Below are 26,871 nucleotides of genomic sequence, written 5' to 3' on the forward strand. Positions count from 1 at the left end.
AGAGGAGCCTGGCAGGCTACAGTCCATGAGTTGCAAAGAGTAAGCCATGACTGAAGCAATTTAGCATGATTTAGCACACAAGCACATATAGGTCCTTTACATGTAATGTAATTACTGATATGTTTAAGTTTATGTTAACCATTTTATTATTTGCTTTCTGCTTGATTCTTTGTTTTTTGTTCCTTTGTTTTCCTTGTCCTGCCTCTTTTGCTCTTTATTTGTACATTTTTTAGCATTCCATTTTAATGTTTTGAGATTTTTTTTTTACTATAATTCTTTGTCCAGATTTTTAGTGGTTGCTCTAGGGATTGTAATATACATACTCAACTTTTCACTGCCTAGATAAAATCAACATATTACTACTGTAAGTGGATTATAAAAAGAATACCACCATATAGCCACACTTTTGTAGGGTGTTGTAGTTGTCCTATGTATAACACCTCTATACAATGAAAATTCCATCAGATATTATTATTTTTGCTTTCAACAATGAAACATGCTTTATAGAACACAAGAAGAGAAGAATAATTTTATATTTACCATTTCTGTTGCTCTTTCTTCATTCCCAAAGTTCTAAGTTTCCCTTTAGTATCATTTCCCTTTTGCCTGAAAAACTTTCTTTAGCAATTCTTTTAAAGCAAGTCTGTTAGAAACAAATCCTCTTCATTTTCATTTACCCGAGAATGTTTGTTTTTTCCACTTTAATCCTAAAGGATTTTTCTTGCTGGATATAGAATTCTGAGTTGCATTGTTTTTTCAGTATTTCAAAATGTTCTGTTTCCTGGCCTTTATGTTTTTTAATGAAAAATTCATCTTCATTTGAATAATTGCTCCCCTATATAATACATGTTTCCCTCCCCTTCTCTGGATTTCCGGACGAAAATCTCTTTTGAGAACTTCTCTTTGCCTTTAGTTTTAAGCAGCTTGATTATGCTGTGTCTGGGTTTATCCTTTTTATTTTAGATCATTTTAGATCTTGTAGATCATTAATTTTTATTGATCTACTTTCAAGCTCATTAACTCTTTCTTCTGTTTTCTCCACTATGTCCTTGAAGCCATCTGCTGCTGCTGCTGCTGCTGCATCACTTCAGTCGTGTCTGACTCTGTGTGATCCCATAGACGGCAGCCCACCACGCTCTGCCGTCCCTGGGATTCTCCAGGCAAGAACACTGGAGTGGGTTTCCATTTCCTTCTCCAAAGTGTGAAAGTGAGAAGTGAAAATGAAGTCGCTCAGTCGTGTCCAACTCTTAGCGACCCCATGGACCGCCACAGCCTACCAGGCTCCAACTTTTAAATTTGGTTATTGTATTTTTCAGGTTTTTGGTTATTGTGTTTTTCTCCAATTTCCACAAGTGGAATTAGTCTATTTCATTGCTGAGACTTTCTATCTTTCCATTCATTTCAAGAGTGTCTGGAATATTTTTCCAATATCTACTTTAAAATCTTTGTTGGATAATTCCAAAATTTGTGTCCTTTTGGCATTGGTGCCTCTTGATTGTCTTTTCTCAATTTAGATTTTCCTGGTTTTTGGAATGCTAGATTTTAGGTCATAGCTTGGATATTTTGAAAACTGTGCTATGAAATACTGTCTTTTTTTTTTTATCAATAACTACTTTTTAAAATTACATTACAATATTGTAGTGGTTTTTGCCATACATTGACATGAATCAGCCATGGATTTACATGTGTTCCCCATTGAGTCTTACTTAAATCCTAGGAAAATGTTGATTTTGTTTGTTTGTTTTGTTTTAGTAGTCAATTCATCTGGCTGGGATTAGACTGTAAATTTCAACCAAAATTTCTAGGTCTTGATTTCAATATCAGTTGTGTTTGCAAACACATTACAGTGTTATTTGCATCTGTCCTGTTATGTTTGCCACCCAGTGGCCAGTCAAATTCCTGGGCAGTAATCTATCTTGTAAAATTAGTTCCCAAAGCATTTGCTATGATGTGGAAGGTCAGATTCACACATGCACAGCTTATCTCTATTATAGTCTTACATGAGGGCTTGGGTGCTAGAGAATTGGGGAAAGAAATAAAATAAAATAAATTAATCACATGTGATTTCCCGTACTTTCTCTGCTTATTGGGATGCCCTGGTGGCTCAGGCAGTAAGAATATTGTTTCCTTTGCTGTGCAAAAGGTTTTCAGTTAAAGTAGGTTCCATTTATTTATTTTTGCTTTTATTTCCACTATTCTGGGAGATGGATTGAGAACGATGTTGCTGTGATTTATGTCATAGAGTGGTCTGCCTACATTGTCCTCTAGGAGTTTTATTAATATATATGTAATTATATTTAAGTTCTTTTTTTTCTTGCAGTTTTCTGATATAAAATTTTTCACTTACAACAATACCCCAAGAATAAAATAGCAAAAGGCTCTCTGATACCTACAAATGAAGAAAAATTTAAAATGATAATGAATAGTAGCTAATAGGTCACTATAACCTACTACAAAGTTTCCATCACTTAATTTTGTAATTTAAGATAAACAAGTATTTAAGCCTGAAGAGTTACATAGATGGGCATATCTTAATTTTTCCTTTGAACATTATTCACCAAATGGTCAGGAAATCTGGAAGCTTTACTGGGCTTCGAGGTCTCCCATTGGAGGTATTACTCTCTCAAAACAGTATGTGATTCTTGTCCACTCTCTGGGACTTGAAACGTTAGACTTCTATAGCAAAGCTACTAATTTATCACCATAAAGTTAGGTATCTAGCCAAAGGGAGCGGTAGTATTCGGGCTGCCTGTCCCTCCACTCTGGCTTTTCCGCAGGGTTTCCCTGCCCTACGCTACGCAGGCAGTGGCCCGCACATGATCTGATCTTTTGGCCTGGGCCTCGCCTCTCATTCCTCCGCAGTTCTTCGCCTGCAGTGGGCCGGGCCTCAAAGGAAAGCCTCGCTGATTTATGCGCCCTGCTGGTTATGTGTGTGTGAAAGATTAACGGCCCCCATACCCGCGGCCAGGCCATAATCAAACCTCTCGCTCCGCCCAGTTCCGCGACTGGAACACCCACATTGGCACCCGGGAAACAGTCCGCCTCGAGGGGACGCCTTTGCGCACGCGCGCCACCCCTCCTCTCACCCGCCCCGCCTCCGCCAGCGGCCTGGGCAGCCGCGGGCCAATCAGTGTGTACCTCGTCTCCACCTCCCACGCTGAGCTGCGCACAGTCCACTTTTCTAGGCAGCAGTAGCAGACAATAGTCTGCTAGCGTTCTTTACGCTCGCGGCGTTGTTGTAAATCGTCACCCGTAGAAACGGCCTTCCCCCGCGGCGGCCTCTAAGCGCCTCCAGAATGACTGGAAGAGGCGGGTGGATGGGAGAGGGGGAGCCTTTCATTTTCAGGAAAAACTTTCACCCTACCGACCTCCCCCGCACTCTTCTCAGGATAGAAACGTCCTTTGACTGCGCTGATAGTCGGTGTTGTGTTAAAGGAAAGAGATAGTTTCAAGTGGTAACGCTTTCTTCCTTGTGAGGTAATGCGGGTACGTCCGTACCCAGAATCCCAGAGATCTCGCGTGGCCTGTTTCCGGTCGCTGTGCTCCCGCCTGAAAAGTAGGGCGAGGCTCGGCGGTCCGGCAACTTTTCCCTCAGCTCCCGCTGTAGCAGATTCCTCAACCGAGGCCTATTTACCTCCGCAAATTAAGTTTCCTTGTATTCTGTAATTGTAAGAATACTGCTTTTTTTTTTTTTTTTAATGCCTGCTCCTTGCAAAACTGTCCAATAGTAAGTACATAAACGTATGTAAAAGAAAAACTCGCAATCTCGTCACCCAGAAATAACGTATTAACTTAGTTCTGTATAAACTTAAGAGAGTTGTCATACATACACATAAACTTTTTTTTCTTGACAGGAAAATATGAGCATGTTCTGTTTTCCAAATAATGCCTCATATCTTTCCAGATAAAGTAGGTTACTTTAGCGTTTTTAATGACTATGGATTTAATGGCTATATGGATATAGTATTAATATGTTCAATCAGTTTCTAGATTGTTGGACTTTTAGGGTATTTACAGTTTTTCAGTTGTGCGAACAATACCAGATGATTCTTATACATAAACCTGTACATATCCCTGATTTTCCTTAACATAAATTCACAGAAATGCATTTATTGATCAAAGGGAATGCGCATTTGTAGAGTTCTATATGTTGTTACCAGACTCTTCCCTTGAAAAGTAATAGTTTTTCACCAACATAGTGGGTGAACGATAGCTAGGTCTTCTCCTTGCAGATCTTGAGTATTGTTAATCTTTGTGATCTTTATCACCTTAAAAATATCTTTTATCATGTTGTTTTAATTTACATCTCGTTGACCAAGTGTAAAACTGGGCATCTTACATGTATTTATTGGCTCTATTTTTGTGAATCGCCAGTTCATGATTTCTGCCTATCTGGAATATTCACGTTTTTTTTAAATTATAAGAGCTTTTTGTAAATTAGGAATATTAACTTTTGTCTGAAATGTAATCACTAATATTTTTACCTTTTAAAAATTATCTTTTATAATATAGCTTGTGGTGTTCATTTGCTGAAAGAAGGTTTTCTTGTCGTCTTTTTCTATGTATGGCTTCCACCGCTCCCCCCCAATAAAACTTTTATTGAAGGAAAAAAGGCAGTCTAGGGAAAAGAACATATGATGCCAGATGAACTAAAACAGCAAAGAATATAATTTATTTCTAAATTATTTGTATATTATCAATTTCAATTAAAATGCAAAAAAGATACTTTATAGATAGAGCTCAAGAAAACAATACTAAAATTCACTTCAGAAAAACTACATGTTTATAACTTTAAAAGAAGGTTATTTTAAGAGAGGAGAGAGAAGCAGAGTGAAGAATGGACTATGCCAATGATGTGTGGGCTAAGTAGAAAGACAATAGAGGTACAAGAAAAGTATGTGATAAGATTATATAAAATATATAACAAATTGTATGTGTTCAATTTTGTATTATGTAAAAACTTTATATAGAATTAATCAGAATCAGAATCAATAAATAAGTGCAAATGAGTAGAAGTTAAAGGTGATGGGGTGGTTGTGAAGAAAGACATTTTCAGGTAGGTCTTTTCCTGTTTCCAGCTTTAATGTCATGCTTACCTGTGTGTTTTCTTTTAACATTTTTAGATATCTTCTTAAAAATAGTTCAATATTTAGTCCTTCTGAAGTTTATTTAGGAGGAGGAAGGGAAGAATCTAGCGTGACTTTTTTTCCCGTAAATGACTTGATTGCCCTACACTATTTATTGAACACCACCCAGTCTTCTCTCTGATTTAAAATTCTACCTTTATACTGTACTAAATTTCCATATATACTTTATTTTCTATTCCATTGACTTGTTATTGGATAATATTATTATTGTTTTAATATACTTTTAAATTATTTTTAAACTGCTGGTAGGGTAAATCCATGCTTAATAGTCTCCTTTTTTGGAGTATATTTTTAAAGAATTGCTTTTTAAAAATATATTTGACGTATATAAAAGAAAATTTTGTCATATACGTACATTAAAAAATATAATGTGAAACCATCGTAAGATCTGTGACATGAACTTGCATGATTCTGTATATTCTTCCCATTCTCCTTATGCCATCCTCTCCATAGATATTTCTTCCATAGTAACTTTAAAATTACTTTGTCAAATTTAAAGAGTTGTGATTTTGATTGGACTTGCATTAATTTTATAGATTAATTTAGGGGAGATGGGCATCTTTATAAAGATAATAAATAAGTAGTTTTTACTGAGTGCTTCCTTTGTGTTCATTCATCCATTCCCCACAGCAACCCTATTATCATCATCCTCATTTTACAGATGAGGAGACTGAAGCATAAAGAGATTGAATAACTTGTTGAAGGTCAAGCAAGTAATTCGACTTAGTAAAGTCAAATGCAGGCAGTTTGGTCCCCAGAGCCTGTGCTATTAACCTCTTATGTTGTATTGCCTCTCCACAGTATGCAGTCTGCTCATCTATAAGGGACATGCCGTTCAATTTGCCTGCACCACTTCCTCATGTTCCAGTCTGCATCCTTATCTTTTGTTAGTGAGCAGGTACCCAACTTAACCCTATTCCCTCACCTACAATAGCTGATTGGACCGGGAGTATGATTCAAACTGGTCCAATCAGATTCTCTCTTGAGAAATTTGCAATTAGTCTTACCTGGTGTCTTGACCTAGAAAGTGATGACACTAGTGCATAAGGGAGGGAGAGATGTCTGACCCACATGCAAGTGTATAGACCAAATAGGCCTGCAGAGAGTGACAGATAGACAGAAAGCGACAGATAGAGAGCAGAAGAGTTAGAAAGCTCTGGGTTCCCAGAAGTGAGTGGTAGGGAAGTTAGTTGCCTGGGGTTCTGGAAGTTTCCGGGTTCTGGTTTGCCCTACTAAGCCTATCTACACAAGTTCTACACAAGGTACTACTCTTCAAATAAACTTCTCTTTCAGTCTAAAGTCACCTAAATGATTCCTCCCTTTTGAAACCAAATATGCTGAATAGAAGTATGTGGCCATCTGTTTACCCAAGTTTTCTTTTAATGTTTCCCAGTGGCATTTTCTTCATAGTTCCTATATGTTTTTTGTTCAGTTCATTCCTAAATATATTTAAAGTGTTTTTCCTCTTTACAGTGATAAATCTGTTATTGTTGTCCCCTTTACATTTTAATCTACAAAAATTCTACTTTCATCAGTTGAGTCTGCCAAATGTCAATGACTTGTAAATGTGACATTAGCCTTTGAGATGCATTTCAAAATGATATGTTCCTACAAGACATTTTTTTTTAGTTCTATACTTTCATTTGTGCTGGTGATGATTCATTTGAGGATGATGATGATTCATCTGATGGTAGTGAGCCACAAGGATCCCAAAGAAGTATAGAGTTTCCTTGATTTAAAAAGAAAGTATCATATATGAATAGAAACATTGAGTTCCCAACAGTATTTAGCTAATGTTAGATAAAATGAAGAAACTTTCTTTGGCTGTGCCATGCAGCTTGTGGGATCTTAGTTCCCTGACCAGCGATTGAACATAGGCTCTCAGCAGTGAGATTCAGAGTCCTAACTGTTGGACCACCAGCGAATTCCTGAAAACTATTTTTCTTTTTTTTTTAATTTATTTTAATTGGAGGCTAATTACTTTATAATATTGTGGTGGATTTTGCCATACATTCATATGAATCAGCCATGGGTGTACATGTCCCCCCCATCCTGACCTTCCCGCCCACCTCCCTCCCCATCCCATCCCTCAGGGTCATCCCAGTGCACCATCCCTGAGCACCCTGTCTCATGCGTCAAACCTGGACTGGCGATCTATTTCACATATGATAATATACATGTTTCAATGCTATTGTCTCAAATCATCCCACCCTAGCCTTCTCCCACAGAGTCTAAAAGTCTGTTTTTTACATCTGTATCTCTTTTGCTGTCTTGCATATAGTGTCATTGTTACCATCTTTCTAAATTCCATATATTCGTGTTGATATACTGTATTGGTATTTTTCTTTCTGACTTACTTCACTCTCTATAATAGGCTCCAGTTTCATCCACCTCATTAGAACTGATTCAAATGCATTCCTTTTAATAGCTGAGTAATATTCCATTGTGTATATGTACCACAGCTCTAAAAACTATTTTTATTAAGACCAGTCTTTCAGATACAAAATGATAAAACAATCAGTTCAGTTCAGTCACTCAGTCATGTTTGACTTTTTGAGATCCCATTGACTGCAGCACGCCAGGCCTCCCTGTCCATCAGCAACTCGCAGAGTTTACTGAAATTCATGTCCATTGAGTCGGTGATGTCATCCAACCATCTCATCCCCTGTCGTCCCCTTCTCCTCCCATCTTCAATCTTTCTTAGTGTCAGGGTCTTTTCAAATTAGTCAATTTTTCACATCAGGTGGCCAAAGTATTGGAGTTTCAGCTTCAGCATCAGTCCTTCCAATGAATACCCAGGACTGATCTCCTTTAGGATGGACTGGTTGGATCTCCTTGCAGACCAAGAGACTCTCAAGAGTCTTCTCCAACACCACAGTTCAAAAGCATCAATTCTTGGTCACTCAGCTTTCTTTATAGTCCAGCTCTCACATCCATACATGACTACTAGAAAAACCATAACCTTGACTAGATGGACCTTTGTTGGCAAAGTAATGTCTCTGCTTTTTAATATGCTGTCTAGGTTGGTCACAACTTTTCTTCCAAGGAGTAAGCGTCTTTTAATTTCATGGCTGCAGTCACCATCTGCAGTGATTTTGGAGCTAAAAAAAAAAGTCTATCACTGTGTCCACTGTTTCTCATCTATTTGCCATGAAGTGATGGGACAGCTGCCATGATCTTAGTTTTCTGAATGTTGAGCTTTAAGTCAACTTTTCAGTCTCCTTTTTCATATTAATCAAGAGGCTCTTTAGTTCTTCTCTGCTTTTTGCCATAAGGGCAGTGTCATCTGCATACCTGAAGTTATTGATATTTCTCCTGGCAATCTTAATTCTAGCTTGTGCTTCCTCCAGCCCAGCATTTCTCATGATGTACTCTGCATATAAGTTAAATAAGCAGGGTGACAATATACAGTCTTGACGTACTCCTTTTCCTATTTGGAACCACTCTGTTGTTCCATGTCCAGTTCTAACTGTTGCTTCCTGACCTGCATATAGGTTTCTCAGGAGGCAGGTCATGTGGTCTGGTATTGCCATCTCTTTCAGAATTTTCCACAGTTTGTTGTAATCCACACAGTCAAAGGCTTTGGCATAGATGTTTTTCTGGAACTCTCCTGCTTTTTCAATAATCCAGCAGATGTTGGCAATTTAATCTCTGGTTCCTCTGCCTTTTCTAAATCCAGCTTGAACATCTGGAAGTTCATGGTTCATGTCCTGTTGAAGCCTGGCTTGGAGAATTTTGAACATTGCTAGCATGTGAGATGAGTGCAATTGTGTGGCAGTTTGAGCATTCTTTGGGGTTGGAATGAAAAGTGACCTTTTTCAGTCCCGTGGCCACTGCTGAGTTTTCCAAATTTGTTGGCATATTGAGTGCAACACTTTCACAGCATCATCATTTAGGATTTGAAATAGCTCAACTGGAATTCCATCACCTCCACTAGCTTTATTTGTAGTGATGTTTTCTAAGGCCCACTTGACTTCACATTCCAGGTTGTCTGGCTCTAGGTGAGTGATCACACCATCATGAGCAGCACGTGCATGGGACCTTTTGCAGGAGGTTGCCATTGCCATCATCTTCATTACCTCCACCATAGTTTGGCCCCAGGTAAATAACAGGGAAGGAACACAGCCCTACCAATCAACAGAAAATTGGATAAAACAATAGGGGACATTATTTGGATAAATATTTCAAATATAGTAGACAAAAATATAAGGGCTAGAGAAATTGATAGCTCATTCTTAATACAGGCATGTAAGTTTATCCAAACCCTCTGGGCCAAGTGTGTTTCAGAACTCAAAATTGTTGGGATTTTAGACAAGAATATAGTGTATATCCCATATTTTCTGTAACATTTCAATGGGGTCTAGAGTAGCATCTTAAACGTAATCAAACATGCCACAAAAAATGCATTAGTATTAACACTAATTTGGATAAAGTTATATAACCTGTATAGTAACCACACATCTGTTCAGGTAAGATTTTGCTGCTAAATGATTTTGACTCAAACTTGTGAAAAATTTTAGGTTTCTAGAGATTTTTTTGGATTTTGGAATTTTAGTAATAGTCTATAGATCTGTACAAGTGAATATGTTCTGATTTCAACATCTGGTGAGCACTGGGGGTCAATTACAGTGTTCTTTGAAGTCCTGGCTGGGTTAGATAGTCTTGTGGTTTGGGTGTTTAGTCTGAACGCAAGAGAGTACACTTTTAGAAGAACAAAATACAGACTTTGAAGTAATTATTGAAAAAATAATGTTTAAAGTATCTTAACTTGCATTCTTAACCTTTGTCATCAGTCATTATTTCAATGTGTGGTGTATTTTTTTGGTTGAAAAGAACTGCAATAAACAATAATAGTTTCTATAAAATCTTAATATTAAAAACTGCCTTAAAGGGTCCTTGGTATTTTCATCTTTTATTTCTAGCATATAGAAGCACTTCCTTCTAAATATCCTATGACTGTAAAGATACTGTTTCAGTTGAGTCTTTTAAGGTATCAAAATTAAGGAACCTATTCAGTCATCACATACATTAGTCTGAGTGCTTAGTCTGTATCAGACTGTACTAAGTGCTGAGGATACAGTTTGGCAGAAGAGAAGCATACATAAATAGGACATTATACTATCCTGTGATAAGTGATGTGATAGGGTAAGTACAGTGTACCATGAACACCATGTTCTAGGGTAAGGGAAGGACTAAAAGTTAACCAAGAAATTAGGCACATGAAATGAGGAGGGAAATTTAAAAATATTTTAACACAGTGATTTTCCACATACAGTTCATCGACCAGCTGAATCAACATCACCTGGGAATTTGTCAGAAATGCAGATTCTCAGGACTTATTTCAGACTTCCTGAATTTAAAACTCTGAAGTTGGAGCCTAGCAGTATGTTTTAATAAACCTGATCATCCCCGTGATTCTGAGGTACACTACAGTTTGAGACCCACTGTTCTAAACAGTAAGTGTGAAAAAAATCAGAGCACATAAGCAGTCTGCTATAAATAGCAAGATGTTTAGTGTAATTGAATGGCATTATTCACTATTCAGTGTATCTGGATGGGAGTGGTGTGGCAGCATGGAGGAGTCATGGAAATGAAAGATAAGGTTAGAAAGATAGGCATGCTTTGGATCTTATCAGTCATGTTAAAGAGTCTAGACTTAATTTATTCAACAAATATTTATTTTATATCTACACCGTGGTACAGTGTACAAAATAGCTTCTCTGCTCTTAGGAAGCTTAGCTCTGTTGTTCACTCACTCAGTCGTGTCCAATTCTTTGCAACCCCATGGACTACAGCATGCCAGGCTTCCCTGTCCTTCACTTAGCCTAATAAGCAAATAAAAATATATGTTTGTATATCAGGTGGTAAAAAAACGCTATGACACAACAACATGGATGAATCTCCAAGGAATAATGTTATGTGAAAGAGGCCAATCCCAAAAAGTTAATATGTATGGTTACATTTATATAACATTCTTGAAATAAAAACAACTAAAAATGAACAGGTTAGTGGTTGCTGAGGGTTAGAAGGGAGTAGAGGTTGAAGGGTCGTGGGTGTGGCTGTAAAAGAGCACCATGAATCCTTGATAGAACTGGAAATGTCCTGTATCTTGGCTGTATCAATGTCAATATCTTAGTGGCAATATTGCACTATAGTTTTGTAAAATGTGACCACTGGGGAAACTGAGTAAAGGGTACACAGGATCTCTATTATTTCTTGCAAGTGCTTATGAACCTACAATTATTTCAAAATAAAAAAGATTTTATGAATAATAAATCAGGATAGAGTATCAAAAAGATGAGGGGATTTATTTTATATGGTATAGTTAGGAAAGGCCTAGGTGATAAAGGAAGGCAGAGCATTACATAGGAATACTTGGAGAATGTTAGAAATACAAAGACCCTGAGATAGAGTGTGCTCACGGTCTGTGAGGAATAGCAGGGACAGCATTGTGGATACGATAGGTGAGCATGAGGGAGAGCAGTAGGAAATGAGATCAGAGTTGGTGGTGATGGTGGAAACATCATATAGGGGGTTATAGTCACAATTAAATACTTTTCATTCTGAGTAAAATGGGAAGCCATAGGAAAGTTTAAGCAGGAAAAGTAACAATCCAACTTAACCTTTTATTTTTATTTTATTTTATTTTATTTTTTTCAGGAGAAGGAAGGATTTATTACTTGCAGCAAGTATGGAGAACACTCCAACTTAACCTTTTAAATGCTTTGCTTCACAGGGTGAGAAATTGACCAAGTGAGGGGAACATGAGTATCGAGGTTTGGTTCAAGGTGGCAGAGGAGGAGGGTAGTGAGAAGTAGTGAGACTGGTAGTGTGAATAAGTTTTGTAGTACACTTGACTGGGTGTTCTAATGAATAGGATAGTTAAGCGTGATTCCAAGGTTTGGGCCTGAGCGAGTGGAAGACTGGTGTTACTGTTTTATGAAGTGGAGAACTTGAAGGAAGAGCACCCTAGGGCAGAAGATTCGCAATTTAGTTTTGGGCTTGTTGAAATGCCTGTAGACATCCAAATGGAGATGGGAAATAGCCTGTGGGATATGTAGTTTGCATAGGAGTTGGGCTCGATATATGGATTTGGGAGGCAGTAGTATGTAAATGGCATTTAAAGTCATGGACTAGATGAAAGCTTCAATGAGTGAGTGTGTGGATAAGGAAGAGGAGAGGTTTATGCAGTGAGTCCTGGACACTCGAATTTTTAGAGGTTAGGAAGATAAAGGTGAATTCAGCAAAGAATGCCGAGAAAGAATGGCCATTGAGGTAGAAGAAGAACCAAAGAGGGAGGTGACTTGAAGATCTAGTGAAAAAACTATTTCAAGAAGAAGAAACCAACCAATAAATCAAATGCTAGTGTTAGGTGGTATGAGATATGAATTGAGATTTGTCCTTGAGATTTGACTGCCTGGAGGTCATTGTTGATTCTAATAAGTGCAGTTTTTATGACACAGTGGGAGGAAAATCTGATTGGAGTAGGCTAAAGAGAGAAAGGAGAGTCAGTAAAAATTAAGTATAGACAATTCTTTGGAAGTGCTTTGATCAGGGATGAGGAGGTGCAAAGAGAAGAGGCAGAAACTCTACCCTAAGAACATTGGGGAGTCTATGGAGAACTCTTGGTGTCTACCCTTTCAAGGACAATTTAAAATACTTGACATGACTGCTTAGTTAATGTGTTTTCATTAGTTATTACATGCAAGAAAAAGTGATTATGTTAGCTAACATCTTAATTTTATGTCCTATGGAACAATGCCATTGAAAGTTAATAACTCAGCTTTTTAAAGAATATTGGATATCAGGTTTGGATTGTCTGCTTTAAGTAATAAGAGATTTGTTCTATGCCTCTGTGTGTGTGTGTGTGTGTGTACATGTGCAACTGTGCATATACAGATGATCCTTGAACAACTTGACACTGAACTATGAAGGCAATTTAAACACATATTTTTTCCAAAAATATATTTGAAACTTTTTTTTAGATTTGTGACAGTTTGAAAATAACTCAAAAATTGTGTAGCCTAGAAATATCAAAAAGAAGTAAGGTATGTCATGAATGCATAAAATATACATAGGTACTAGTGTATTTTATCATTTGCTGAAGTATCATTTACTGGATGGTAGTTCATAACATTGTGCAGGAGGTGGTGACCAAAACCATTACCAAGAAAAAGAAATGTAAGAAGGTAAAGTGGTTGTCTGAGAAGGTATTACAAATAGCTGAGAGAAGAAAAGCAAAAGGCGAAGGAGAAAGGGAAAGATATACCTAACTGAATATGGAATTCCAGAGAATAGCAAGGAGATATTAAAAAGTCTTCTTAAGTAAACAATGCAGAGAAATAGAGGAAAACAATAGAATGGGGAAAACTAGAGATCTCTTCAAGAAAAGTAGAGATACCAAGGGAATATTTCATGCAAAGATAGGCACAATAAAGGACAGAAACAGCAAGGACCTAACAGAAGCATAAGACTTAAAGAAGAGGTGGCAAGACTACACAACTGTACAAAAAGTCTTAATGACCTAGATAATCACGATGGTGTGATCACTCACCTAGAGCCAAACATCCTGCAATGCGAAGTCAAGCCTTAGGAAACATCACTACGAACAAAGCTAGTGGAGGTAGTAGAATTCTAGCTGAGCTATTTCAAATCCTAAAAGATAATGCCATGAAAGGGCTGCACTCAATATGCCAGCAAATTTGGAAAACTCAACAGTGGCCATAGGACAGGAGAAGGTCAGTTTTAATTCCAGTCCCCAAAAGCAATGCCAAAGAACGTTCAGACTACCATACAACTGTGCTCATTACACATGCTTTCAAGGTAATGCTTAAAATCCTTCAAACTAGGCTTCAACAGTAAATGAACCAAGAAATTCCAGATGTTGAAGCTGGATTTAGAAAAGGCAGAGTAACCAGAGATCAAATTGCCAACATCCACTTGATCATAGAAAAAGTGAGAAAATTCCAAAAGAACATATGCTTCATTGACTATGCTAAAACCTTTGACTGTGTGGATCACAACAAACAGTAGAAAATTCTTAGAGAGAAGGGAATACCGGACCACCTTATCTGTCTCCTGAGAAACCTGTATGCATGTCAAGAAGCAACAGTTAGAACTGGACATGGAACAACAGACTGGTTCAAAATTGGGAAAGGAGTACGTCAAGGCTATATACTGTCACCTTACTTATTTAACTTCTATTCAGAGAACATCAAGAGAAATGTCAGGCGTGGATGAATCACAGGCTGGAATTAAGATTTCTGGGCGAAATACCAACAGCCTCAGATATGCAGATGAAACCACTCTAATGGCAGAAAGCAAAGAGGAACTAAAGAGCCCTTTAATGAGGGTAAAAGAGGAGAGTGAATAAGCTGGTTTAAAACTCAACATTCAAAAATGAAGATCATGCTATTTGGTCCCATCACTTCATGACAAATAGATGGGGAAACAGTGGGAACCGTGGCAGACTATTTTCTTGGGCTCCAAAATCATTGTGGATGGTGACTGTAGCCATGAAATTAAAAGACGCTTGCTCTTTGGAAGAAAAGCTTTGACACACATAGCGTATTAGAAAGCAGGGACATCACTTTGCTGACAAAGGTCTGTAGTCAAAACTGGTTTTTCCAGTAGTCATGTACGGATGTGAGGGTTGGACCATAAAAAAGGCTGAGCACCGAAGAATTGATGCTTTTTAATTGTGGTGCCAGAGAACACTCTAAGGAGTTCCTTGAGCAGTAAGGAGATCATCCAGTCAAAGCTAAAGGAAATCAACTCTGAATGTTCATTGGAAGTATTGATGCTAAAGCTGAAGCTCTAGTACTTTGGCCACCTGATGTGAAGAGTCAACTCATTGGAAAAGACCCTGATGCTGGGAAAGATTGATGGCAGGAGGAGAAGGGGGTGACAGACGATGACATGGCTGAATGATATCACTGACTCATGGACATGAGTTTGAGCAAACTCCAGAAGATAGTGAAGGACAGGTAGGCCTGGCGTGCTGCAGTTCATGGAGTTGCAAAGAGTCACACTTGGGAGGGAGGTGGGAGGGGGGATCGGGATGGGGAATACATGTAACTATATGGCTGATTCATGTCAATGTATGACAAAACCCACTGAAATGTTGTAAAGTGATTGGCCTCCAACTAATAAAATAATATTAAAAAAAAAAAAAAAGAGTCACACTTGACTTAGTGGCTGAACATACAGCAACTATAAAACATATACAAATCTATTATAAAAAGTTCAAAATACACGTAGTTAGTATACTACTTTAACAATTTCATAGCTACCTCCTGTTGCTATAACGATGAACTCTAGTGTTTCGTGTTGCAAGTAAAATCCTATGTGACACTAAACATCTCCATGTGAGCAGTTGTGTCTCTAGTAAATTCTATATTGCAGTAAAAAACAGTCTCTTATGGTTTTTGAAGATTTTTCATCGTGTTTAGTGCAATGCCATAAACTTTGAATAACACCAGAGACCCATACAAGTGGTGCTAATGATCCTGGAAGTTCTTCCAAGAAGCAGAGTTATTATATTACAAGAAAAATTTGAACTGTTTGATACGCAGCATAGATTGATCTGTTTGATCTGCAGCTGTGGTTACCCACCATTTCAAGATACATAAATCCAGTGTAAAGACCATTGTTAGAAAAGGAAAATCATGAAACCATTGCTGCTCTATAGAAACTTGTAACTGTTGCAAAACTTTGCACTGTTGATGAAATGCCTTTTTATCTCATATTGAAAATGTAACCCTTTTGTGTGGGTGAAGTATTGCTATAAGAAAGACTTATCTATGGAGTCTAATATGATTCCAGAGAAAATGAAGTCATATGACAACTTAAAAGGAAGGTGAAAGACCTAAAGCTGGAAAAGTTAATGTTAGCAAAGAATAGTTTGATAATTTAAAAAAGAAGTTTGGCTTTAAAATGTCAAGGTAATAGGAGAAGAAGCTTCTGCTCAGCAACAGATAGCAGAAAAGTTGTCATTAAAAGAGTCATTGAGGAGGAAGGATGTCTGCCTGAACAAGTTTTTAATGCAGACAAAAGTATTCTGTTCTGGCAGGGGGAGGGGCATGCCACAAAAGACATTTATTAATAAGGAAGAGAAGTGAGCACCAGCATTTAAGGCAAGGATGAGATAACTTTATTATTTTGTGCAAATGCAGTCCAGTTTATGATCAGGACTGCCCTTATCTATGAAGCTGCTAACTCCTAAACCATGAAGGGAAAAGATTAACACCAGTCTTTTGGTTTTGCAATAAGAAGGTCTATATTACCAGAACGCTTTTTCTTGATTGGTTCCGTCAATGTTTTGTCTCTAAAGTCAGGAAGTACCTTTGCCAGTAAGTAATTGCCTTTTAAATTTCTTTTGATACTGGACAATGCCTTTGGCCACTTCAGACCTCATGAGTTCAACACCAAAGGTGTTGAAGTGGTCGCTTGCCCCTAGACACAATGTCTGTAATTCAGCCTCTAGATCAGGGGGTCATGTGAAAGTGTTAGTTGCTCAGTCATGTCTTGACTTCTTGTGACTCCATGGACTGTCATGGAGCATGCTAGGCTCCTCTGTCCATTGAATTCTCCAGGCATGAATACTGGAGTGGGTAGCCATTCCTTTCTCCAATGGATCTTCCTGACCCATGGACCAAACCCATGTCTCCTACATTGCAGGCAGATTCTTGACCATTGAGCCACCACGGAAGCCCAGATTAGGGGGTCACAAGGACCTTTAAACCTCATTATGTATGGTACTTTATGGAAAAGGTTGTCAGTGCTTTGGAAGAGAAACCCGATAGAACATCATAAAAGTCTGGAAGGATTAGACCATTAAATATATGCCATCACTGTTGTAGAAAAAGCCCTGAAAGCCATAAAACCTGAAAGGATAAATTCCTGCTGGAGAAAACTGTGTCTAGGTACATGACTTCACAGAATTTACAACAGAACCAGTCAAGGTGATCATGAAAGAGATTATGGATATGGCAACAAAGGTATCGAGGGAGAGTGAAGAGTTTCAAGATCTAGATCTTGGAGAAATTCAAGAGCTAGTAGACACCATATCAGAGGAATTAACAGAAGATGACTTGGTGGAAAAGAGTGCTTCTGAACCAAGACCAGAAAATGAAGAAGATGTAGAAGAAGCGGAGCCAGAAAACAAATTGACATAAGACAATCTGGCAGAAAGGTTCCAATTATTTAAGACTACTTTCTACTTCTTTTATGGCCTCGGCACTTCTATGATATGGGCACTGAAACTAAAGCAAATCATGGTGGCTACCGTATAGAAACATTTTTAGAGAAATGAAAAAGCAAAAAAGTCATTCAGAAATTACAGTAATTCCTTAAAGTTACACTGAGCGTGCCTGTCTCTCTTGCTTCCCCTTCCATCTTCTCCACCTCTTCTACCCCTAAGACAACAAGAGCAACCCCTCCTCCTGCTCCTTCCCAGATTACTCAATGTGAAGGCAAGGATGAAGATCTTTATGATTCACTCTCACTTAGTGAGTGGTAAATCATCATGCTAATAGTAAATCATCATTGAAGTAGTAAACTTATGTATGTTTCTATGTGTGAAAATCTAAAAACTGGGGCAAGAACTGTATGAGACTTTTTTGTGTCTCCATCATTATTGCCTAAGTGTTCATTTTACAGAATATCATGTGGTTTGTGGTATATGAACATTTTTAGAGAAAGAAAAAGCAAAAAGGTCAGACAGAAACTGATGTATTTCCGTTGTGTTGCACTGAGTATTCCTGCCTCTCCTGCCTCCCTTTCTACCTCATCCACCTCTGCCACATAAGACAGTAAGACCAATGCATCCTCTTCCTCCTCAGCTTACTCAGTGTGGAGACGTGAGGATTAAATGTAATAATGTACATTAAGGGTTTATTATAGAGCAGTAACAAAAGGTACATCTGATTTGACTTTTTAAAAGCAAAACTACTAGTTCTTTCACAACTAGCTCAGTTCAGTTCAGTCGCTCAGTCGTGTCCGACTCTTTGCGACCCCATGAATCGCAGCACGCCAGGCCTCCCTGTCCATCACAAACTCCCAGAGTTTACCCAAACTCATGCCCATTGAATCGGTGATGCCATCCAGCCATCTCATCCTCTGTTGTCCCCTTCTCCTCCCGCCCTCAATCCTTCCCAGCATCAGGGTCCTTTCCAATGAGTCAGCTCTTCGCATGAGGTGGCCAAAATGTTGGAGTTTCAGCTTCAACATCAGTCCTTCCAGTGAAAACCCAGGACTGATCTCCTTTAGGATAGACTGGTTGGATCTCCTTGCTGTCCAAGGGACTCTCAAGAGTCTTCTCCAACACCACAGTTCAAAAGCATCAATTTTTTGGCACTCAGCTTTCTTCACAGTCCAACTCTCACATCCATACATGACTACTGGGAAAACCAAAGCCTTGACTAGATGGACCATTGTTGGCAAAGTAATGTCTCTGCTTTTTAATATGCTGTCTAGGTTGGTCATAATTTTCCTTCCAAGGAGTAAGTGTCTTTTAATTTCATGGCTGCAATCACTATCTGCAGTGATTTTGGAGCCCAAAAAAATAAAGTCTGACACTGTTTCCACTGTTTCCCCATCTATTTGCCGTGAAGTGATGGGACCAGATGCCATGATCTTAGTTTTCTGAATGCTGAGCTTTAAGCCAACTTTTTCACTCTCCTCTTTCACTTTCATCAAGAGGCTTTTTAGCAACTAACTGCTGCTGCTGCTGCTGCTAAGTAGCTTCAGTCGTGTCCGACTCTGTGCGACCCCATAGACGGCAACCCACCAGGCTCCGCCGTCCCTGGGATTCTCCAGGCAAGAACGCTGGAGTGGGTTGCCATTTCCTTCTCCAATGCATGAAAGTGAAAAGTAAAAGTGAAGTTGCTCAGTCGTGTCTGACTCTTCACGACCCCATGGACTGCAGCCTACCAGGCTCTTCCATCCATGGGATTTTCCAGGCAGGAGTACTGGAGTAGGTTGCCATTGCCTTCTCCGTAGCAACTAACTAGTTCACATCCAATGTTCCCATATATGTATATATTTCAAAAAGAAAAGCTTTAATATAGATTTACATGAAAATATTACTTAGTTCCAGAAAGAAATATAGAAGTAAAATCAGTTTTAGTAATTGTTTTCCAATTTAGAACATTGTGTTGGCTGGGATTCTGCTTTTAATAAACTAGTCTCTTAAAGATACAGATGTAAAACCTAGAGATGGGGGAGGGGACGACCCTATGAGACAGGAGATTTGGACATCTCTGCCATGTGGGCTGAATAGTATATAAGCCAGTTTACAAGGAAAAAAGTTGTATGTAACATTCACCAAGAATTTACTGTCAAACTACAAGGCTTTGCAGAGAGATAACCTGCCCAAAGCTCTGTAGTTTGTAAGTGAGAGAAGTGGGTTTTGAACCCAGACAGTTTACATTAGAAGCACAGGAACTTCACCACCACCCTCACAGAAAAAAAGGAAGAAAATTGAGATAAAGAGGAAGAAATTGAGATAACAAATGGTAAGAGTTCTACTTAAAGTTGCATAAGCAGAGAGCAAAAAGGGAAGTTATTATGAAGACACAATAAACCTGGTTACCGCCCAGAATCCAAGGGCAAGTTCTCTGGAAGGACTTTGGATGATTCATCAGGAAGCAGGCAGGATGTCTCACTGAATGGTAGACTTTATATGGTGTCTGTAGGATATGTTGGGGCTTCTATAAATAAAATCTTTTATTTTCAATTATGTTCTTTTCCATAAATGTGCAGTAGCATATAATATGGGTCAATAACACAAAAGCACAAATTTCCTTCAGGTATAAGAGAAGCAGCACCAGCCTAGGAGTCTGAAGATTTGGTTTTTGTTCATAAACGTTCATGGAACATAAATGTTCATGAAAACTTTGGGGAGTAATGGAGTACGCTTGATATGTTTAGTATCTTGGTGGGAGTGTTGGTTTCACAGGTATGTACATATGTCAAAATAGTGTACACTTTAAATGTGCAATTTATACCTCAAAGTTGTTTACTCTTTTTTTTGACGTATAGTTGATTTACTATGTTGTGTTAGTTTCTGGTGTAGAGAAAAGTTATTTAGTTATATATATGTATATATTCTTTTTTCTTTTCCATTACGGTTTATTTCATGATATTGAATACAGTTCTCTATGCTATACATAGAACATTGTTATTTATCTATTTTATATATAGTAGCTTGTATTTGCTAATCCAAAACTCATAATTTATCCTTCCCCCACCACCTTTCCCCTTTGCCAACCAAAAGTTTGTTTTCTATGTCCATGAATCTGTTTCTATTTCATAAGTAAGTTCTTTCGTGTCATGTTTTAAATTCTACATATAAGTAACAATAATACGGTATTTTTGACCGTATGACTTTCTTTCTGACTTACTTCACTTAGTATGAAAATCTCTAGAGCCATTCATGAATAATAATGCTGCAAATGGCATTATTTCATTATTTTCCATGATTGAGTAGTATTTCATTATGTCTACATAGCACATCTTTATCTCTTCATCTGTCAATGGGTATTTAGGTTGTTCCCATGGCTTGGCTATTGTAAATAGCTGCTGCAGTGAACTTTGAGGTGTATGTATCGTTCGAATTAGAGTTTTCTGCTGATATATGCCCAGGAGTGGAATCATATGGCATCTCTACTATTAGCTTTTTAAGGAACCCGCATACTGTTTTTCATAGTAGCTGTGCCAATTTATATTACTATCAACAATGCAAGAGAGTTCCCTTTTCTCCACACCCTCTCCAGCATTTGTAATTTGTAAACTTTTTATTGATGGCCATTCTAAGCAGTCTGAGATGGTACCTCATTGTAGTTTTGATTTGCATTTCTCTAACAATCAGAGTACATCACGAGAAATGCTGGGCTAGGTGAAGCACAAGCTGGAATCACGATTGCCAGGAGAAATATCAATAATCTCAGATATGCAGATGATACCACCCTTATGGCAGAAAGTGAAGATGAACTAAAAAGCCTCTTGATGAAAGTGAAAGAGGAGAGTGAAAAAACTGGCTTAAAGCTCAACATTCAGAAAACTAAGATCATGGCATCTGGTCCCATCACTTCATGGGAAATAGATGAGGAAACAGTGGAAACAGTGTCAGACTTTATTTTGGGGGGCTCCAAAATCACTGCAGATGGTGATTGCAGCCATGAAATTAAAAGACGCTCACTCCTTGGAAGGAAAGTTATGACCAACCTAGACAGCATATTAAAAAGCAGAGTGGAGAGGGAGGTGGGATGGGGGACCGGGATGGGGAATACGTGTAACTCTATGGCTGATTCATATCAATGTATGACAAAACCCACTCAAAAATAAAAAATTTTAAAAAATAAAAATAAAAAAAAAATAAATAAAAAGCAGAGACTTTACTTTGCCAACAATGGTCCATCTAGTCAAGGCTTTGGTTTTTCCAGTAGTCACGTATGGATGTGAGAATTGGACTGTGAAGAAAACTGAGTGCCGAAAAATTGATGCTTTTGAACTGTGGTGTTGGAGAAGACTCGAGAGTCCCTTGGACTGCAAGGAGATCCAACTAGTCCATCCTAAAGCAGATCAGTCCTGGGTGCTCATTGGAAGGACTGATGCTGAAGCTGAAACTCCAATACTTTGGCCACTTCATGCGAAGAGTTGACTCATTGGAAAAGACCCTGATGCTGGGAGGGATTGGGGGCAGGAGGAGAAGGGGACGACATAGGATGAGATGGTTGGATGGCATCACCGACTCAATGGACATGTGTTTGGGTAAACTCCAGGAGCTGGTGATGGACAGGGATGCCTGGCGTGCTGCGTTTCATGGGGTCGCAAAGAGTCGGACATGACTGAGTGACTGAACTGAACTGAACTGCACTGAACAGTTAGCAATATTGGGCATCTTTTCATGTGCCTGTTGGCCATCTGTGTGTCTTCTTCAGAAAGTGAAAGTAAGAGTTGCTCAGTTGTGTCCAGCTCTCAGAGACCCCGTGGATTGTGCAGTCCTTGGAATTTTCCAGGCCAGAATACTGGAGTAGGTCACCTTTCCCTTCTCCAGAGGATCTTCCCAACCCAGGGATCGAACCCAGGTCTCCTGCATTGCAGGCAGATTCTTTACCAGCTGAGCCACAAGGGAAGCCCAAGAATACTGGAGTGGATAGCCTATCCTTTCTCTAGTGGATCTTCCTGACCCAGGAATCAAACCGGGGTCTCCTGCATTGCAGGAGGAGTCTTTACCAACTGAGCTATCAGGGAAGCCCAGCTATTTAGGTCTTCTGTCCATTTTTCTTTTTTTTTTCTTTTTTTTTTTTTTTTACTGGGTTTGTTGTTCTTGAGTTATATGAGTTGTTTGTATATTTTGGAAATTAAGCTTTCCCTGGTCACATCTTTTGCAAGTTTTTTTTTCCCATTCCATAGGTTGTCTTTTCATTTTCTTTTATGGTTTCATTTGCTGCGTAATAGCTTTTAAGTTTGGTTAGATCTTATTTGCTTATTTTTGCTTTTATTTGTATTGCCTTGGGAGACTAACTTAACAGAACATTTGTGCAATTTATGTCAGAGAATGCTTGCCTATTTTTTTCCTAGGAGTTTTATGGTATCATATCTTACATTTAAGTCTTTAAGTCATATTTAGCTTATTTTTTGTGTGTGATGTGAGGATATGTTCTAAATTCATTGATTTATATGTCTGCCCAGTTTTCCCAATACCACTTGCTGTACACACTGTGTTTTCTCCATTGTATATTCTTTTTCTTTCTTTTGGTTTTGAACCTTTAATGAGAAAAAAATATAATATCGAGCTCAAAAACATAGTATGTTTGTTGTGTCAAGAGGCCAAGGATTAGGGATACACAGGATAGGAGTAGCAAACAAGATACATGTAAACAAAGATACACATGATCATAGAGTGAAAAACTGGTGCCTGGCACAATTTTAAGTCTCAGTTTCCTCATCACAGGCTTCTCTGGTTGGTCAATTGGTAAAGAATCTGCTTGTAACATGGGAGACCCAGGTTCTATCCCTGGGTTGGGAAGATCCCCTGGAGAGGGGAATGGCAACCCACACCAATATTCTTTCCTGGAGAATTCCATGGAAAGAGGAGCCTGGCAGGCTACTGTCCAGGGGGTCACAAAGAGTCAAACATGACTGAGCAACTAACACACTTTCCTCACCACACAGCCAACATTTGGGGGATCCCGTGGCTGATGGGGAATAGACATCCTGACTCTGGGCATTGCAGGATGCCCTCCAACACATTCACCTCCAGCAGCATATGGTGCCTCTTTCTCAGAAATTTCTTGTCATGCTTATATCCCTGAATCATCTCTTTGGGCACCTCAATCAGATGCAGGCTGTTGGCAGCCTCCAGAAGCACTTCCCACTCCACTTTGTGTATCATACATGCTACAAAGTTTGGGTTGAACTCCACAGGGTTGATATGGACCTCAGTGGCCTGGAGATGCAGAGGGAAGCCACAGGGCCTGACTCCCCACACATGAAAGCTCAGCAGATTGTGGGTGAGCAGCTTCATGTTTATGTTACATGCTCTTGCAAAGCTGGAACCAGAAGCGCCATTGTATATCCTTCCCTCCTATGTTGAAGATTAGTTGACCAAAGGGGTGTGGGTTTATCTCTGGGCTCTCTATTCTGTTCTATTGATTTAGATGTATATTTTTATGTCAATACCACACCGTTTTGATTTCTGTAGCTTTGTAGCATTGTCTGAAGTCTGAGAGATTTATGCCTCCAGTTTTGTTGTTTTTCCTCATTATTGTTTGAGTAATTCTGGGTCGTTTATGGCCCCACATAAAATTTTGAGTTATTTGTTCTAGTTCTGTGAAAAATGTCATGGGTAATTTGATAGAGATCACATTAAATCTATAGATTGCTTTGGGTAGTATAGCTATTTAAAAAATGTTAGTTTTTCCAATCCAAAAGTATAGGATCTTTCTGTTTGTTTGAATCATCTTCAGTTTCCTTTATCCATGTTATGTAGTTCTCATCATATAAGCCTTTTTCCTCCTTGGTCAAATTTGTTCCTAGTTTATCTTTTGATGTGATTTTAAAAGGGATTTTTTTTTTCTTTCCCTTTCTGATATTTCATTGTTAGTATAAATAAATGCAATAGGTTTCTGTATGTTAATCTTGTATCATGTTTTTGCTGAATTTGTTTATCAGCTCTAGTAGTTTTTGTGTGCAGTCCACATTTACTACTGCAGGAACTGAGTGTCTGGGAAGTTAAGTAAACTGTTCCAGGATATGTAGTAGGTAGTACAGTGAAGAGTCAAACCCATGTCTTTGGATTCTGTGAATGGGGTACTGTCTCCTTGTGCTTGCCCAGTCCCAGGCAGTCCCCATACAAAGAAATACAAAGATGAGTGAGGCACAGTCCCTGTCCTCTAGAAGCTTAGAAGCCAACAGGTCAGTTAGAAATATAAACAGATAGTTGAAGTAAGTTCTAATTCTGTGTACTAGAGAGATATCCAGTCTCCTGGAGTAGCTGCAGCATAAGGTAGATGTCATATCCCAGGTCTCTTTTTTAGTCTGAAGAAGAAGTATTAGTCGCTCAGTTGTGTCTGACTCTTTGTGATCCCGTAGACTGTAGCCTGCCAGGCTCCTCTGTCCATGGAATTATCCAGGCAAGAATACTGGAGTGGGTTGCCATGCCCTTCTCCAGAGGATCTTCCTGACCCAAGAATTGAACCTTGGTCTCCTGCATTGCAGGCAGATTTACTGTCTGAGCCACTAGGGAAACCCTATTATTTTATTTTACAGTACTTGTAAGTTTTACTTTCTTTATAAAGATTAACTCATAATTCTCACTTAATAATGTTATAAGGTAGTCAGTATTATATTCTCATTTTACAGGTGAGAAAATAAGGTACAGGTAGGTTAAATAATTTATCCAAAGTCACACACTAGTAAGTGGCAATGCTAGGATTCAAATTCAAGACGTCTAGCTCAAGAGTTTATATTTCTATCACTAGACTTCATTGCCTCTAAACCTTTCTAGCTCAGAAAAATTAATGTTAGCCTCCACCAAAGTGATCTGATTTTAGGACTTTGACCAATCATTAGGTGCCATCTTATTGCTTAACAATGAACAATGTAACTATCAAGGAGACTGGATACACTTGTTCTGTTTATTATGCTCTTTCTAGGCAGTTCTACCTAGGAAAGCAATTTACAATCAAAGGCTTTTTGGCTTGCTTGGAATCAGATCAAGGGGAATTACCTAGTTGATCTTAAGGACCCTCTGATTCCATTTGCACCATAAGATTTTGTCTGGCAACCATTTCCCTGTACAATACTGAAGGCATACTGCTTTTAAGATGTTTCTAAACTTACAGTGATGACCGATTCTCCTCAAGGTTTGAAATACTCTTTATTTAGACATTGTGTTAGTCAGGCTTCCTCTGTTTGTTAAGTGTGGACAGTCCCAACTCAAATAAATGTAAGCACAATGGAAATTTCTTGACTCATGTCCCTGGCAAGTTAATAGATAGATATAGCTTCTCGTATTTTCACTCAAATGAAATCATCCTCCAGATTTCTTTTTTTATCTGTTTCCCTCCCCCTCCACAACTCTTGGCTTTACTTAGCTCTGTGTGTTGACCTCATTCATTCCTAGATAAAGATACTACCATGATGGGTTACCTATCCTGTTTTGTATCAATCAATATGGTCAAGAGAATGAGATAGTCTTGTTTAGTTTGGCTTGGTTTATTTGTCTATCTGTGTGGCCTTCAGGGTCTGAGTTTACTTGATAATCCCACCAGAAGAACATGTTGGAGCGAAGAAGGTTACATTCCTCAAAGGAAGGTAGGGATGATGTAAGACAAAAACAATAATATCAGTAAATCATATTGTAGCCTGAGACAAGAGAAGGAATTCATTAAAATAGATTCTGTCCTTATTTAAAATCTTGATGGGTTCATCATGGATTTTTTGTATTTTTATTTTTAAAATATTTCATTAAAATACTATTTATCTTGATTTTACAGTTTTTTGGCATCCCTTAAATTTTGCATTAAAGGCAGATGTCTCACTCGCCTGGCCTCCTGACCTTAGTCTTGACCCTGTTACGAAGAGTCAACTTACTTCAGAGGTTAACGTGGTGTCTGACTCAAAGTAAGCGCTCAATAAATGTTTACAAAACAAATAGATTTATGAATAAATTGAAAAATTTAGTCTCTGAGATATATGATGAAGCTGCTTTCTATCATTTTTTAATATACAAAATTACATGTTTTATAAACTCACGTTAAGCAAACTCATAAGAAACTGAATGATAGAACATTAGCTTAAAAGCCTGCAATTAGAAAGGTTTGAAAATAAACTTCTTGGAGAGAAGGGTAGAGGAGTAGAAAGGTTACTAATGTGTTGTGCCCATGTACTATGCATTTTATTTATTTATTATCCACTATATGAGGCATTTTGTGTATCATTACATTTAATACAAGTCTATGTGACTGATATCTTTATATTGTTTAAATAAAGAAGTTGAGGCTTAGACAAACTTGCTCTATAACTAGTAAGTGACAGAGAAAGGATTTTAACACATATCTTTCTATGTGAAATGACCTTATTCTGGCTGCTGTGTATATTGGAGGCAAGGTAAGCTAGAGTAGAAGAAAAAGAGAAAAATACAACTGAATCTGTCCACAGTGTCAAACCCACGTCTTACCCATAAGCACTCAAAATATAATTATGAAACAAATGC

General features: G+C 38.3%; 1 pseudogene; it reads right to left on the bottom strand.

Annotated features, from left to right (window-relative positions):
• Positions 1 to 23,316: 23,316 nt before the first annotated feature.
• Positions 23,317 to 23,679, bottom strand: LOC136163976 (multifunctional methyltransferase subunit TRM112-like protein pseudogene; annotated as a pseudogene).
• Positions 23,680 to 26,871: the final 3,192 nt, after the last annotated feature.

This window comes from Muntiacus reevesi, chromosome 3, assembly GCF_963930625.1.
Source record: "Muntiacus reevesi chromosome 3, mMunRee1.1, whole genome shotgun sequence".
NCBI classification, from domain to species: Eukaryota; Metazoa; Chordata; class Mammalia; order Artiodactyla; family Cervidae; genus Muntiacus; species Muntiacus reevesi.